Genomic DNA, 14,981 nt, shown 5'->3' on the forward strand with positions numbered 1-14,981 from the left:
TGCTTCATGCAGGGGGCACAGGTTTGATTCTTGGTCGGGGAACTAGGATCCCACATACCACATGGTGTGACCAAAAAAAAATTAAAAAGAAATGCTGGAAAAGACACTTGTTTAAAGGACCCACTGCCCTTGAACTTCCTGCCTTCAGGAAAGGGGGGTTAGAAGGCCCAAAGCTTCTATTTATCAAAGAGGTACTGAAAATCCCCATATTTATGTGCCCTCTCAGTTTGTTGTTGCTGTTTTTCAGTCGCTCAGTCATGTCTGACTCTTTGCAATGCCATGGACTGCAGCATGCCAGGCTTCCCTGTCCTTTACCGTCTCCCTGAGCTTGCTCAAACTCATGTCCATCGAGTCAGTGACTCCATCCAACCATCTCGTCCTCTGTTGTCCCCTTCTCCTTCTGCCTTCAATCTTTCCCAGCAGCAGGGCCTTTTCTAATGAGTTGGCTCTTTGCAGCAGGTGGCCGAAGTACTGGAGCATCAGTTTCAGGATCAGTGTCTCAGTTTGTAAGTGATGGTGATTAGTTCTCTTTAAAAAAAAAAAACGACTAAACCAAGCAGAACGTATTTTGCAGGCCACCCTTGGCCACACTCCTCTGGTTTATATCACTTGGCTTAAAGAGGAAGAGAATGAGATGATTTCCTCACTAGCAAGATGTTCTCTTCCATTCCAGCTTTGGGAATAGGTGTCTTGCTGAATGCAGTGGGCAATAATAATAGCTACCATGATTAAGTGCCCACTGTGTGCCAGACACTATTAAGACTTACATAGGACAATGCATTTAATAATACTTCCAACATCCACTCTACTTCGTTTGGTCCCAGAGGGGTTAAATAAACTGGCTGAAAGTCCATCTTAGGCACCCTTTAAGTCACTGATTAAAAATCTTGCTCATTCTAGCCAGCAGTTCCTTTTGAGAGTGAAAATGAAAGTTGACTCCTCCACTCCAGCCCAACCCCACCTTTCCTGGTTTTCTCTTTGAGGATATTTAGGAGGGGGAGAAAATGCTCCTTAGAGGGACAGCAAGTGACCCCCCCGCCCCGTGCCTCCCGGCTTCCCCGCCTGCCTTCCACGAGTGGCGGTAGACCACTGTGTATCTGGGGACAAGCAACGTGAGTGACTGACTGAATGGAGGAAGGCGGAGTGGGTGAATGGATTCTGCCAGCCAAGAAGCCCAACTGCAGAGACAACTTATAGGCGGTGGTGGAGAGGGGATGGAGGAGGGAGGTGGTCTTCCTGATCTTTGAGCTTGGCTCCTTAACCCTTTCTGAGCTTCCCCTCGTGCACTGCTCCACATCTAAGGTCTGAGCGCAAACGCGGGTGTGTACGTGGGGGGTTGGTGGGGGAGGGTGTTGGTGATCGAGGGTCACGCGCAGGTGGCTTTGCAGCGGTGGCGGCGGCGGTGGCAGAGGCGACACGGCTGGAGGAGGAGGACGAGAGACGCGGGCTCTCCGTCGCTGCGGGAGGGTAAGGTGGGCTGGCGGGGAAGGGGTTTGGTCAGGGGGAGGGGACTGGTCACCGCAGGTCCTACCTCCTCGAGCGCTGAGTCCGGGATAGTGGGGTGTTATTTGGGGTGGGGAGGGGAACGCAGGACGATGTCCTCGGGGCCAGCTGGAGCTGGAGGATGCGCTAGAACTGAGGGTGGGGCGACTACGGTATTGGACGGCGGGATCCGACCCGAATTTGGGGGGCGGGTCCCCAAAGGGTGTGCTAGTGGCAGCGTCTGCGCGCGGAAAACAGGTGGTCGCCAGCAACTGGTCCCTGGGGCTCAGTGGCCTGTGTCTCCAGCGGTGCCCCAGGTGGGCAGGGGGTTGACACCTGGCCTCGGTAGCCTCCTGTGTTGGGTGCACGCCTTCTCCATAGGTCCCGGGGGTTGCCTGGCATCAACTGGGACACTTCTCCCTCCTTGGGCCTTAGTCAGCGGTCTTTCAGAGGGAGAGGAAGAGGGGAGATGCAGAAAGTGCTGTTATCTGGACTCTTAAGGGCCAGTGAACATCAGCCTGTGTGTATCAGGTTGTTACCCTGGTCTTCACTTCTCACCCCAGGGATAGTGGTTTCCATACTCAGAGGGGGTCTTCCTGGCCTCACCCACTGACAATGTTCTTGAAATTTCATCTTCTAAACCAGGGATGGCAAACTCAGGTGCATACAAGGACCAGGAGATAAATAATGATACCAAGCCTTACCTGGTGCCAGCTGGATACCAGGCACTCTCTGGAGAGCTTTACACATATCCATTTACTTAATCCTCACCCTACCTCAAGGTTGCTACTTGTTATCATTCCCATTTCACAGATAGGAAAGCTGGTGAAAGTTACTTGCCCAAAATCACGTAGGTAAGAAGTACCAGGTCAGGACCAGATGGGCAGGGTGGGTCCAGGTTCCAGACTTTGAACCATTGTGTTGAGCAGATAGACTGTGGAATCAACTTGGAGCCCCACCAGAGAGATTCATGTTTCCAGGCAGGATTGTGAGCCCAGTGTGGCCAGATCATCTGATTTCTTGAGAAGAAGAAAGTGGGACATTTTTGTAAAGTCATCTTTAGATTTTGACAATTGACTTAAATTTTAAAACACTTTTTATAATGAAAAGTTTCAAACACACAAACAGAGAAACTGATATAGTAACTTTTTTTTTTTTAATTACTGTGTGAGCCAAATAAAACATGTTCAGTAGCTACCTCTGTCCTAAACATGTCTGGGTGGTCACTGCCCTGATCTGAGCCCTGGCTCTTCAAAGTGTGGTCCTGGTTCAGCAGCATCTGTATCAGTATTTTTTGGAAGCTGGTTATAAATGTTGAATCTCAGGCCCCATCTTAGACCTACTGAATTAGACCCTGGATTTTAATGAGATCCCCAGTTGATCTATATACATATCAAAGTTTGAGAGACACTGCTCTAGGCCTTTTTTGCCTGGACAAGTTATATTAGTCTCCTTCCAGATAGTTCTTCATGTCTCCAGATTCATGATCTTCTATTGATCTTAGAGTTGAATTTCATGCCTTTGATACCCTAAAGCTCTGGTCTGGCCCAAGATAATTTGGTAGACTAAGTATTTCCTTTAGGAAGGTTTGATTAGGTTACATAATAGAACCGGCATTGTTCACACCAGTCTTATCCCTTTACAGGTCCCTGAACAGTTCCTTCTTGTAAATCTTACAGAATTGCTTTGAAGATGAAATGAGATAATATAAGTAAGAGTATTTGTATATGTTTTTATTAGTCTGGATTCTTTCAGTTAAAAAGATAACTTATGCAAAACAAACGGGGATTTTACAGCTTGAAGGCTCAGAAAAGACTAAGGGGGAAAGTTTCAGGTATGGCTTGATCCAGGGGCTCATCTAGTATAGTTGAAATTATCTTTCTCTCAGGGGGCTCTCCTGGACCAAATAGCTTGAAATTGGGAACATGGTAGTGGTTACCAAGAATAGTGGGAATAAATGTTTGTTAGGAAAGAATAGAAAGATTATGTAATTGGAAACTGTATTTATTTATTTATCATTCTTAGAGTTTTTGTCTGATCTCTCCTATTAGACTGCAAGTTCCGTGAGAACTGTGGCTCTGTCTTCCTCATCTTTGCATCCTCATAAGTCAGACATACTGCATTTCACATAATGATGCTCAGGAAATACTGAATCAAATGTAATTGACTCAAGTGAAGTAGAGATTCAGTCTCTTAGACACCAGCCTCAGGCAAGGAATCAATCTCTCCTTTTGAGTTGCAATGGAAGTCACTGTTTGCACACTTCTGATATAAAGAACATCACAGTCTTTGACTTTGCTCCCCTTTGTTTTTCTCACCACTACCCCTCAATTCAAAGTCATCTTGTCCCTTTGCAGGTGCCAAACAGTTAGGAAAATGGGCCCAGCATGAGACAGTTTCAAAGTGCGCAGCATTTTGTTATGGAAAGGTAACAGGGCTTTTCTCAGTGTGGCCCCAGCAATAATGACTGTCTTCGATAGTTACCTCAGAGCTAGGGAAGCAAACAGAAGCTTTCAAAAGTATGTGTCAATCAAAGGGAGCTACTGATTCCCCATTTTCTTGGAGGCCAAGATTCTTTCGACAGGCAAAATTATGACTGCCAGCAGCTAGTAATTTGTCTTAAAATAGCAAAAACCAAACCGAAAAAACCCCATGGAAAACAGAAACAACAACAACAAAAAACCAACTACCCAATCAAAGACTCCAAAATCAAACAAGCCAAAATCAGCCAATCCAAACTAAATTAACAATAACAATAGATTGTGGAGAAATCTGGGAAGGTCTACAGAAGTTTTTTGGAGGGAGAATGCTTGGAGCTGGATTTCTGTTGGTCTAATCTGAATGCGAGAAAAAGTGAGATGTATAAACATGGTCTGAGGGACTCAAATAGATGGCCTATGAATTTCATCATTAAGAGTTTTGATGGGTTCAATAAACTTCTCTTTAAAAGAAACCATGGAACCATGCAGGCATATCAGCCACTCACACTTTAGTCTGAACTAGCCACTTTCTGACAGCTAGGAGTTGCAAACTCAACTGCTTACAGGGTTCAGGCATAAAATGTCAACAAGTAAAGTAGGATGGGCCAGGAAAATACAAGAGTGGTAGGATGTGATGAGTTGGAGAGTACATGCTCCATCTGTAGATGTTAGTGAGTTCAAGCTCATAGTGCTTCTTGCATGATAGGCCAATAAATTGGCAGATGAGTTGTTGGGGCAAAAGGAATAGTGACTTTATTTGGAAAGCCAGCAGACCAAGAAGATGGTAGTCTAGTGTCCCAAAGAACCATCTTAAATCACAGAAGGAAAGGGGAAGTGTGCTTCAGACTTCTCAGAAGGCTTTGTTCCCTAAGGGAATTACTTGACAATAAAATTCTTCCTAGAGGGAAAAACAACAACAACATCTTACCCAAGTTAGCATTCAGGCTGCTTCTATGCTCAAAGGCGAGTGGTTGATTATTGCAAACTTCACCCTGTGAGAATCCTTTGTTTATGCAGCTGTCCATATAGGTCAGGTCACCATATTCCTGTAAACTTCCAACATGAACAATGTTACTGTTTTGCAGTTTTTTTATCTCTATATGATGGAAATTTGTTATACCTTTAAAGGACAGAGCCTTGGAAATGGGCTATCCAGTATATTTTGGGCTATAGGCAACATTCTTAATCTGTAGCAAAAGCAATAGAATACAGGGGTTAAAGAAATAGCCAGTAGAGCCACTATCAAGTCAGATTTGCTCTTCCCTGTTATACAGGGAGCAGCTGCAACTCAGCTCTGGGCGATCATTACCATGAGAAACTACAGGCTCAGCGTTACTGTATTTTGGTGGACAGAGTCAGAAATTTAGAACTTTACATGAACTCTTTCCATTTTTAAAAACATATAAAAATTTTTTTTACCTTGTTTATTTACTAGTTCCTAACTGAACTGAACTGAACTGAACCGAACCTTTCATCACAGCTTCCTTTGATAATCTGGACATTTTATGCCTGAACCCTGTAAGCAGTTGAGTTTGCAACTCCTAGCTGTCAGAAAGTGGCTAGTTCAGACTAAAGTGTGAGTGGCTGATATGCCTGCATGGTTCCATGGTTTCTTTTAAAGAGAAGCTTATTGAACCTGGGAAATTCACATGTGACTTCATTTTGTATACAGTTTCATAGAGGCCTCCTTCCATTCCACAGTGTAGCTCAAGGTTGGCCGTGACTCCTCATTCTGAGAATTAGATTGTGGGTACCCAGGGCTTCCCTGTTGGCTCAGCAGTAAAGAATCTGCCTGCAGTGCGGGAGATGCAGGAGTCATGGGTTGATCCCTGGGTTGGGAAGATCCCCTGGAGGAGGGAATGGCAACCCACTCCAATATTCTAGCCTGAAAAATCCCATGGACAGAGAAGCCTGATGGGCTGCAGTCCATGGGGTCTCAAAGAGTCGGACACAGCTGAGTGACTAAGCTCAAGCCCAGACCCTTTGAACCCAGGATTGCTCTCTGGGTTGTGTCTTCCCCGACATCCTCCCCTCCCTCACCACTCCATTCTCTTCCCATTTGAAAAACTCCTCTCTCCTTCCCTTTCATCTTTCTTCTTATATTTTAAAAAATTCCAGTAAAGTCATTGCTTTTAATTTTTATGATTTAACTGTATTGGTATAATACATCCATATAGCTGAGAAGTCAATTATCACGTATTTATAACAGAATAATCATATTTCCCACTTCTTTCCTAGTCCATCCTTAGAGGCAACTACTTTCAACCCCCTTAGCTGATTCTTACAGCATTTCCCCATCTTCATACTTCTAATTTTGATTTTAACATATATTTCTAGTTATTTCATTCACTCTTTTAATAAGTAATTTATTAATTAAATTACTTATGCAAAGCCCTGTTGAGGAAGGGAGCATGGCAATTTCAGGAACCATTTTCTTGGGTACTTGGAATCATATTCTTTTTTTATTTTTCTGGCTGTGTGGCTTGTGGGAAGTTAGTTTTTGGACCAGGGATCATATCCATGCTCCCCTGCAGCGGAAGTGCAGAGTCCTAACCACTGAACCATCAGGTAATTCCCTGGAACTGCATTCTTTAACTGAATGAACCTTCACAGCAGAGACTTAGAGGCAGTGTGGTGAAGAGCTGGTTCATGGGTTCAAATTTTTTCTACCTGGCCCATTAGCAGTGTGCTCTTAAACAAAACATAACTGAGTCACACTTTTCTTACCTAAAAAATACTGTTACTAAGACGTAAAGAGTTTTGTGGTGAGCACGACATGACATAATTCTTGTAAAGTGTGGCCCAATGCCTGCCACACAATCAGTGGTCAAAACCTGCCTGCTAATATTATTATCGCTATTTTTTTTTTCCTGTGTAAATATCAGCTGAAAGAGAAAAATCTAGGGCAGATTTCAAGTTTGTGAAGACCAGTGAAGTCTGGGGGACAAAAAAGCTTTAGTTTGTGCTGATGAACATGTGTGATGCATTCAGGTCACAGTGGAGAGAAAGAGCACACAGGTTTTGAGCCTGGCATTTCCCTGGCCTGCAGGCATTAGTCCGTGTAATAGGAAGTGCTTCAGAGCCACATGAAGCTTCACCCTCATTCCCTGTTAGTACTCTCTGGGCAAGGGGCAGAAAATGGATGCTTTGGGGACCAGCTTTCCTAGAAAGCACCGGAAGACTTGCCTCCACGTCCAAGGCTCAGGGTCCTGGGAGTCTAACTTTCTGCCGGAAAGCTGTGTCGGTCCTTCTCCTCCTGTCTTGCCTGGGATCCTAACAACCCATTTTATTTTGACTTTGCTCTCAATCTCACTGGACACCCTGAACCCGGGTGACAGAGTGATTATGGTTTGCTGCTGTGATGATGATGACGTGATGAGGACTTTAAGGTTGAAGGAAGATCGGCACCCACTTCTCACTTCCCCTCTTACTCCATTGCTCTCTGTCAGTTTCTTTGTCTCCTGTCTCTGCCTCTGTCTGTCTGCCTCTCAACCTCTCTTTGTGTCTATATATCTTTGTCTGCCTGTGTCTCACTCTTTTTGTCTGTCTTTCTCTGCTTATCTCTCTGTTTCTCTCTATGAACTTTATATTGGACTCTTTCTGTCTGTCCTCTTTTTTTTGACCACACCCTACAACCTGTGGGATCTTAGTTCCCCTACTAGGGATCAAACCCATGGCCCCAGCACTGAAAGCATCTAGTCCTAACCACTGGACCACCAGGGTATCTCTCTGCCTCTTTCTGTCTCCCCTGGCTTCCTTACCCCATCCCTAATACCCCATCTTTCCTATTAGCGACCCCCCCCCCAGCTTTTTTCAACGAGCTATGACTTTAGGAAGAGTCCCCTCCATATGAGGCTATTTTAATCAAGGGCTTCAGTTCAGTTCAGTCGCTCAGTCGTTTCCACTCTTTGTGACTCCCACCATGGACTATGGTAAGCTAGGCTTCCCTGTCCATCACCAACTCCTGGAGCTTGCTCAAACTCATGTCCACTGAGTCAGTGATGCCACGTCACCATCTCATCCTCTGTCATCACTTTTTCCTCCTGCCTTCCATCTTTCCCAGCATCAGGGTCTTTCCCAATGAATCAGTTCTTCACATCAGGTGGTCGAAATATTGCAGTTTCAGCTTTAGTATCAGTCCTTCCAATGGGTATTCAGGACTGATTTCCTTTAGGATAGACTGGTTGGATCTCCTTGCAGTCCAAGGGACATTCAAGGGTCTTCTCCAACACCACAGTTCAAAAGCATCAATTCTTCGGCGCTCAGCTTTCTTTATAGTCCAACTCTCACATCCATACATGACCACTAGAAGAACCATAGCTTTGACTAGATGGACCTTTGTTGGAAAAATAATGTCCCTGCTTTTTAACATGCTGTCTAGGTTGGTCATAGCTTTTCTTTCAAGGAGTAAGCCTCTTTTAATTTCATGGCTATCCCATTTCCAGGGGATATCCCTTCTCCAGGGGGTCTTCCAGACTTGGGAATCGAACCAGGGTCACCTGCATTGCAGGCGGATTCTTTACCAACTGAGCTATCAGGGAAGCCCTAATCCAGGGCTTAGCTAACATAATTTTTGTATTTTGTATATCACAGCGGCAGGGGGAAGTTAGCTGGCTTGCTAACTTTTAGCAAAATAGTCTTTTTATTAGCAAATTTGTGCAGAGTGGTTTGCAAGATGTGAGATGTGACTAAAATATTAAATTCCTAAAACTGGCAAAGCACTAATGGATCAGGGAGGTAAATTATAGAAGTGTATTCTCCCACAGGAATTACACTGACATTCAAAATTAACTTTTCTTAATTCTGTGTCCACTCATTACACACCAGCTTAGAGGGGGGAACATTTAAATCTCAGTTCTTGGTGAGCTCCCTAATAGAAGAAAGTAGCAGTAATTAAGTTAGAAGGTAAAAATTGTTCTTTGGTTACTTCCTGCAAGTTTTCCTCCCTTGGGGAATATTACAGAGAGGAAATGTTTTGCAGAGTCTTGGCAAAATTAAGATCGTCAGCCTTTAGGGAAACGGGCAGGTCTAGAGATAATGTGAAATGTTTAGGAAAAAAGATAGGTAGCTTGGGAAGTTTTAAGATTTTTCCTCCCCCCCTCCCTTCCTCCTGCCTTCCTTTTCCTTTTTAATTTTCCTTTCCTCTATGTTATGTCTGGGTCAGTAGCCTGCTATACCTGAACCCAGACTGACATCAAGATAGCTGAGTTTAATTCTGGCTTTGCTGCTGTGTGACCATGGGAAAGTTATTCAACCTCTCTGGGCTTCAATTTCCTCTTCTGTTAAGTCAGAAGTTTTGAACTTGATGACCTCTAACATTTTTTCCGAGGTCTAAAATTCTTTCATGCACACACCAACAAATGCTTAATTTTTAATATGTATTTCCCTCCTGTTATGAAAAGGACAAACTCATTAAATGATTTGAGGAGAAATAAAAAGAACAAATGAAAACTCTCCATAATTCTAACACCCAAAGAACTGCCATGAACATTTTGGTGCATTTCTTTTCATCTTTTTTTGCTATACAATTTTGATATGCAGATTATTTTCATTGTACATAATAACAGGTTTATATGCTTTTCTGTTAGCATTTCCTACCTATGCATGTCTGTCTGTCCTTCCTGTCTTCATGAACAACATCTTTAATGGGTACATAATATTTCACTGGGCAACTTAATTTACATAACCACTCCCTAACTGGTGTCATACTGGTTGATGGCAGCTTTTCTCTTTTAACGCTACTGATGGTGGGATGACTCATTTTCTGAAGGCTCCAGGCTACATTTTTTTCAGAGTCTGAATAGAGAGAATTGAAGTCTGGCTTCACAGCAGGCCTGTTCCATTGCAGCCCCACTGGATGAATCCGGACAGCAGATGTGTTTTGTTCAACTTGAAGAATATTTTTAATAACTTTATTTAATTCCCACTTTACAAAAATCAAAGAGATCTCACAGAAAAATCCAGATCTCCAGCTTCTCTTAGAAATTTAAAAATAATCCCAAGTAGTAATGCTTAGGTGGTATTGAGGAGCAACTGCCCCTTTAAGTCGGTCAGTGTCTCCTATTGGTCCCAGTTCTGTGAGGCCATCTTTCTCCTTTGAGACCTCTGTTGATTCTTATTGGATCTGAGCTGAACCCAGGTACTGGTTAGGCACAGGCCATGATATGCTGAGCTTTTTACTCAGAGCAGGACCCAGTAAATAAATCCTGGGCATTGTGCCATGTCAGGCTGTTTTTACAGGTGTTGTGGGAATTGTGTGGCTGAATTTCTGTGCTCTGCATTGTGTTTTAGTGATTTGTGCTTAGAAATGAAATCATTGCTTGGTTGCGGCCAGGCTACAGGGATGGATAACTCTCAAGACTCCTACCCTGGTTTTGAGAACAGTTCTGTGATGGACAGTCATTTATTTCTTTTTTCTCTGTGGTTTTATACATGTGTCTGCTGACTTCTGAAGTCTTAATTCAGGAGCCTTGGCCAGCCCATCCACAGTTAGACCCTTGCTGGCAACATATCGGAATTGTAATTATGTCCTTGTGTGTATCCCCACTGTGGCAGAGACAGTAATGCTCATCAGACAGCCCATGTTCTCGGCTGCATTCTTGGTCCCTTTGCACTTAAGTGGAGCCTTGAGACTAGTTCTGGCTGATGGTCTATGAGCAGAGAGTGTGAGTCACCTCCAGGCTTAGGCATAGGAATGGTTATGAGTACTCTGGGTACTTTTTTCCTGCTGTGTGAATTGTGAAGGCCTCATGTTGAAAATGTGGAATCAGAGTACTATTTTCACCTGGATTTCTGAGTTACCTGGAACCATAGCAGACTCTGTGCTAGGGGAGAGTAAATTTTTATTGTACTAAAGCACTGCGGTTTTAGTGTATTTGTTACTGCAGCATAACCTAGCCTAAGCTGACTGATACATTCTCTATTAGAAATAATGAGCAAGGGAACTTCTCAGGTGGTTGAGAACTAACATTTATTGAGTGCTATCTATTTTGTTATTTATTTTCCACATTTGAAAATGAGGAAAATGAGGTCCAGGGAAATTAGGTAGTTTGCTCAGGGTCATAGAGCTATTTAGTACATAGTTCTGCCAGAATGCTTCCTATCCATCTTTTCAGTTGTCTCTAGGTATTAACTATAATGCCTCCTCGAGGAAGTCTTCCCTGATCACCAGGTTAGAGTGCTTCTCACTGTTATGCTGCTGCTAAGTCGCTTCAGTCGTCTCCAACTCTGTGCGACCCCATAGATGGAAGCCCACTAGGCTCCCCCGTCTCTGGGATTCTCCAGGCAAGAACACCGGAGTGGGTTGCCATTTCCTTCTCCAATGCATGAAAGTGAAAAGTGAAAGGGAGGTCGCTCAGTTGTGTCTGACTCTTAGCGACCCCATGGACTGCAGCCCACCAGGCTCTGCCATCCATGGGATTTTCCAGGCAAGAGTACCGGAGTGGGGTGCCATTGCCTTCTCACTGTTATATGATCCCCCAAATCCTGGTACTCCTCCCATATAGCATTATCCCACATAACTTCTCATCGGACTTTAACTGCCCTAAGAATAGTTCCTGTGTCTGTTTTGCTCAGTGTGATATCTCCAGCATCTAGTACACTGCCTGGAGCATAGTAGGTACTCAATGTATTTTTGTTGAATAAAAGAGAGTCAGAAAGTTTGAACTTGGGTCCTTACTGCCACTAATCAACTGTGTCATCTTGGACAAGTAGTTTTCTCTCTCCGAATCCCAGTGTTTCCAGTAGGACTAGGTAGATGTTTGATTAAATCAGTTCCTTCTGGCTCTGGTGTTTGATTATTATTTCATTCACATAGTCTATTCCTTCTCAGAGTCTAATTTGGGGTTGCTTTCCAGGCTCTTTAATTCCATATTTATTCCTGGAATAATTTACAGAGTTAGGCTATGAACCCAGGCAGTCTAACTAAAGAGTTCATGATTTTAACTGCTCATGTCACCTATCCACCTACCCACCCACCTGTTTATTCTGTTGTCATCCATCCATTCATTCATGTAGTCATTCATCCATCCGTATACCCCACCATTCATCCAAGAATCCACAGGCATTCATCCGTTCATTCATTCATCCATCCGCCCACCTATCCATCCATTTATTCTTCCAGTTTCGGCCTTCCTGGTGCTCTCATTCTAATGAGTAGAGGGCAATTTCTCCTCAGCGGCTGTTGACATGAATGTTGAGATAATGTTCAATGTGTGAGCTGGAGCTCTTTAGCTGATTTTATTGTATTGGTTTTTATATCCTCATGGATCATATAATGCTGCTTTGTTTTTTACTGTTATATGTAAAGTTATTAATTAGGTCACCAATGTTTACTGAGTACTTACTATATGCCAGGCATTCTTAGGTGCACACAAGACCCAATTTGTTTCACAAGTCTAGAGGATGTCATTCACATTGCATTCTAGGTGGTCTTGGAGTTGCACAAATACATGGGACCATGTATTTGCCACTCTCCTGAAGGAGTCCACATTTCAGCATAGTGATTAAGAACTTGGGCTCTAGATCTGAACAGCCTGGCTTTGAGTCCTATGTCTGCCACTTGTTGGCTATACAAATCAAATCATTTTACCCCTCTATATGTCAGTTTCCTCTCCGATAGAATAGGGATAATAAAAACCATTAATTCAGAGAATTGTTTTATGGCAAAGGGTTAGCTAAGGCAAAAGTTCTTGGAATAGTTCCTATATAAAATAATTACTCAGCAAAAGATGAGTGATTAACTTAGATATATCTCTCACTAGGTTGGTTTCCTTAACAGTTTTTCGTATGGAGTGGAGTCAGGAGCAGAAACAAGTTTAACCTGATATGATCTGCTAAAGTCAGAGTCGAAGGTAAATTGATTAGTGACTGTCTATTGATATAGAGGATATGTGTTTTATGCAGCGAAGTGCTTACCCAAGTTGACATAAATCAAGTATAATAAAGAGTCGGAGTCTGTATTTGATGTTTGACCACCAACAGCTTTCTCCCTCCTCTTTCCCTCTTTGTCGCAATATCTGAGCAAACCAACTATGCTTGCTCAGATATTGGAGTAGTTCAACCATTTATGTTAACCTCACCCATATATTTCCATGACTTAATATATCTGTGTAAACTCATAGGAAAAGACTGGAAATGTATATAGCAAACTGACTACAGGGGAGAGGAAAAGGGAACTGAGATTCCTGGAGAAAGGTGGTGTTCAAGAGGGTCTTTATTTGTCATGTTTTAATTACTATAAAAATGGGACTGTTTCTTAAAGTATTTAAGAATCTGTTATAAGAAAAAAGTAAATGACCATCCTAAAGCTTTGAAATTGCTCAGTTGTGTCTGACTCTGTGACCCTATGGACTATACAGGGTCCTAAATTCTCTAGGCTGGAATACTGGAGAGGGTAGCCTTTCCCTTCTCCAGGGGATCTTCCTGACCCAGGGATCAAATTCAGGTCTCCTGCACTGCGGGCAGATTCTTTACCAACTGAGCTATCAGGGAAGCCTGGATGGGGGTATGTGTGTGACTGATGAGTTAGGAGAGCCTAGAACCCTTCCCACCTATGTCAGAAGGTGCCTGAATGGGGATTGTCATTAAAAGCACAAAAAGCTGATCAATTGGGTTGTCTTCTGAAGAGAGGCTGTGTTAACTGAGGATCTGTAGAATTGAGTCCAGGGCCTCCAGACATGTCAGTGTATGTGCCCAGAACTGTCCACAAGAGCGTTCCTAGATTAGTAAGCAAAAAAGCCTGTTTATACATTGGCAAATGCCTAGAATGCAGGGCCTCAAGGTTATGAGGCTTGTGCAGAGTTGTGCTTAGTTGTTCAGTGATGTCTGGCTCTTTGCCCATGGACTGTAGCCCACCAGGCTCCTCTCCCCATGGAATTTTCCAGGCAAGAATACTGGAGTGGGTTGCCATTTCCTCCTCCAGGGGATCTTCCCGACCCAGGGATCAAACCCATGTCTCTTGCATCTCCTGCATTTCGCAGGCGGATTCTTTACTGCTAGCGCCACCTGGGAAGCTGGGTCCCCCCGAAAGCAGACCTTGAGACAGGGTTTCAGTGCAAGGAGTTTATCTGACAGGTGATTCCACGAAGCACTAGTCGGGCAGGGAACTGAGACAGAGAAGGGCAGTAAGCAGTAGCATCTTGCTGAGGGCAACTGGGAGGCTGTATAGCACATGCTTCACAGTTCCTCATGGTGTGCAAAGCTGTGTGGGTGAGGAAGAACATGTCCTTCACTCACACCAGTCATCATTGAAGGGCTTCTCCTGATGCATTCTGAACACTGGCTTAGCAGGCTTCAGCAGCCAGAGAAAGACCTGGTAAAGAATCATAGGTATTGACAGAAGTTGTCACATCAGTGTGCAAGGGATAGTGAGAGGGACAGCAGTAGTGTATACTATGTTTTCTGGTACAGGTTTGTAACAGGAAGAAAATGTGCTGGTGAAGAAAATGAACTTTTCTTCCCTAAGCACTTCTGAGTCTCAACAGCAGTCAGTACACTGGCCCTCTGATTTATACATTGGTCTTTTGTGAGTTTGGATGGTGGGAGTCAAGAGAGACAGCTCCTCTGGGGGAGTACACGGCCAGAATTGAATTCCATAGAGAAACCTAAACCGAGTTTGGAAGCTGAAGAGATCTTATCAGCCAGGGGCCATGAATAAGTGAAGTGGGTGGGAGGAGGAGGAGAATGTACTTAGTGTGGTGCCTGGCGTATAATAAGTGCTCAGTAAAAATGATTTACATGGGGAAAGCTTTAAGGAGGAAGTGGAACCCAAGTGTAATGTGTTGCAAGGATGCCAAACAGAATAGGAAACTAACCAGGAGGAGGTGAAGCTAGAAACCTCCTTGCCTAACCCTGGCCTCTGTACAGTCCTTGTAATTAGGATGATAGTCGTTTTATAGTATTGGCAGCGATGACAGTTTCTTAGAGGTGAGGTTAATTGGTAACATAGATGTGTAACATCTTCCCATCAGACGTTTTAGATGCTAGCAATTAGCCTCTCTTTTCCGGGGAGTGGGGGTG

The 14,981-nt window shown here is 43.7% G+C and overlaps 1 protein-coding gene across 2 annotated transcripts in view; it reads left to right on the forward strand.

The window, feature by feature from the left end:
- RPH3A (rabphilin 3A) overlaps nucleotides 935-14,981 on the forward strand; it is a 275,247-nt gene continuing 261,200 nt past the window's right edge. The window contains exon 1 of one of the 2 annotated variants that reach the window (XM_013970800.2): nucleotides 935-1,112. The gene's annotated coding sequence lies outside the window, so the exon portion shown is untranslated. Of the gene's footprint in view, nucleotides 1,113-1,398; nucleotides 1,468-14,981 lie in introns of those variants that run through there. The other variant, XM_018061158.1, reaches the window with a different exon arrangement.

The sequence above is a fragment of the Capra hircus genome, chromosome 17 (genome assembly GCF_001704415.2).
Source record: "Capra hircus breed San Clemente chromosome 17, ASM170441v1, whole genome shotgun sequence".
Lineage (NCBI taxonomy): Eukaryota > Metazoa > Chordata > Mammalia > Artiodactyla > Bovidae > Capra > Capra hircus.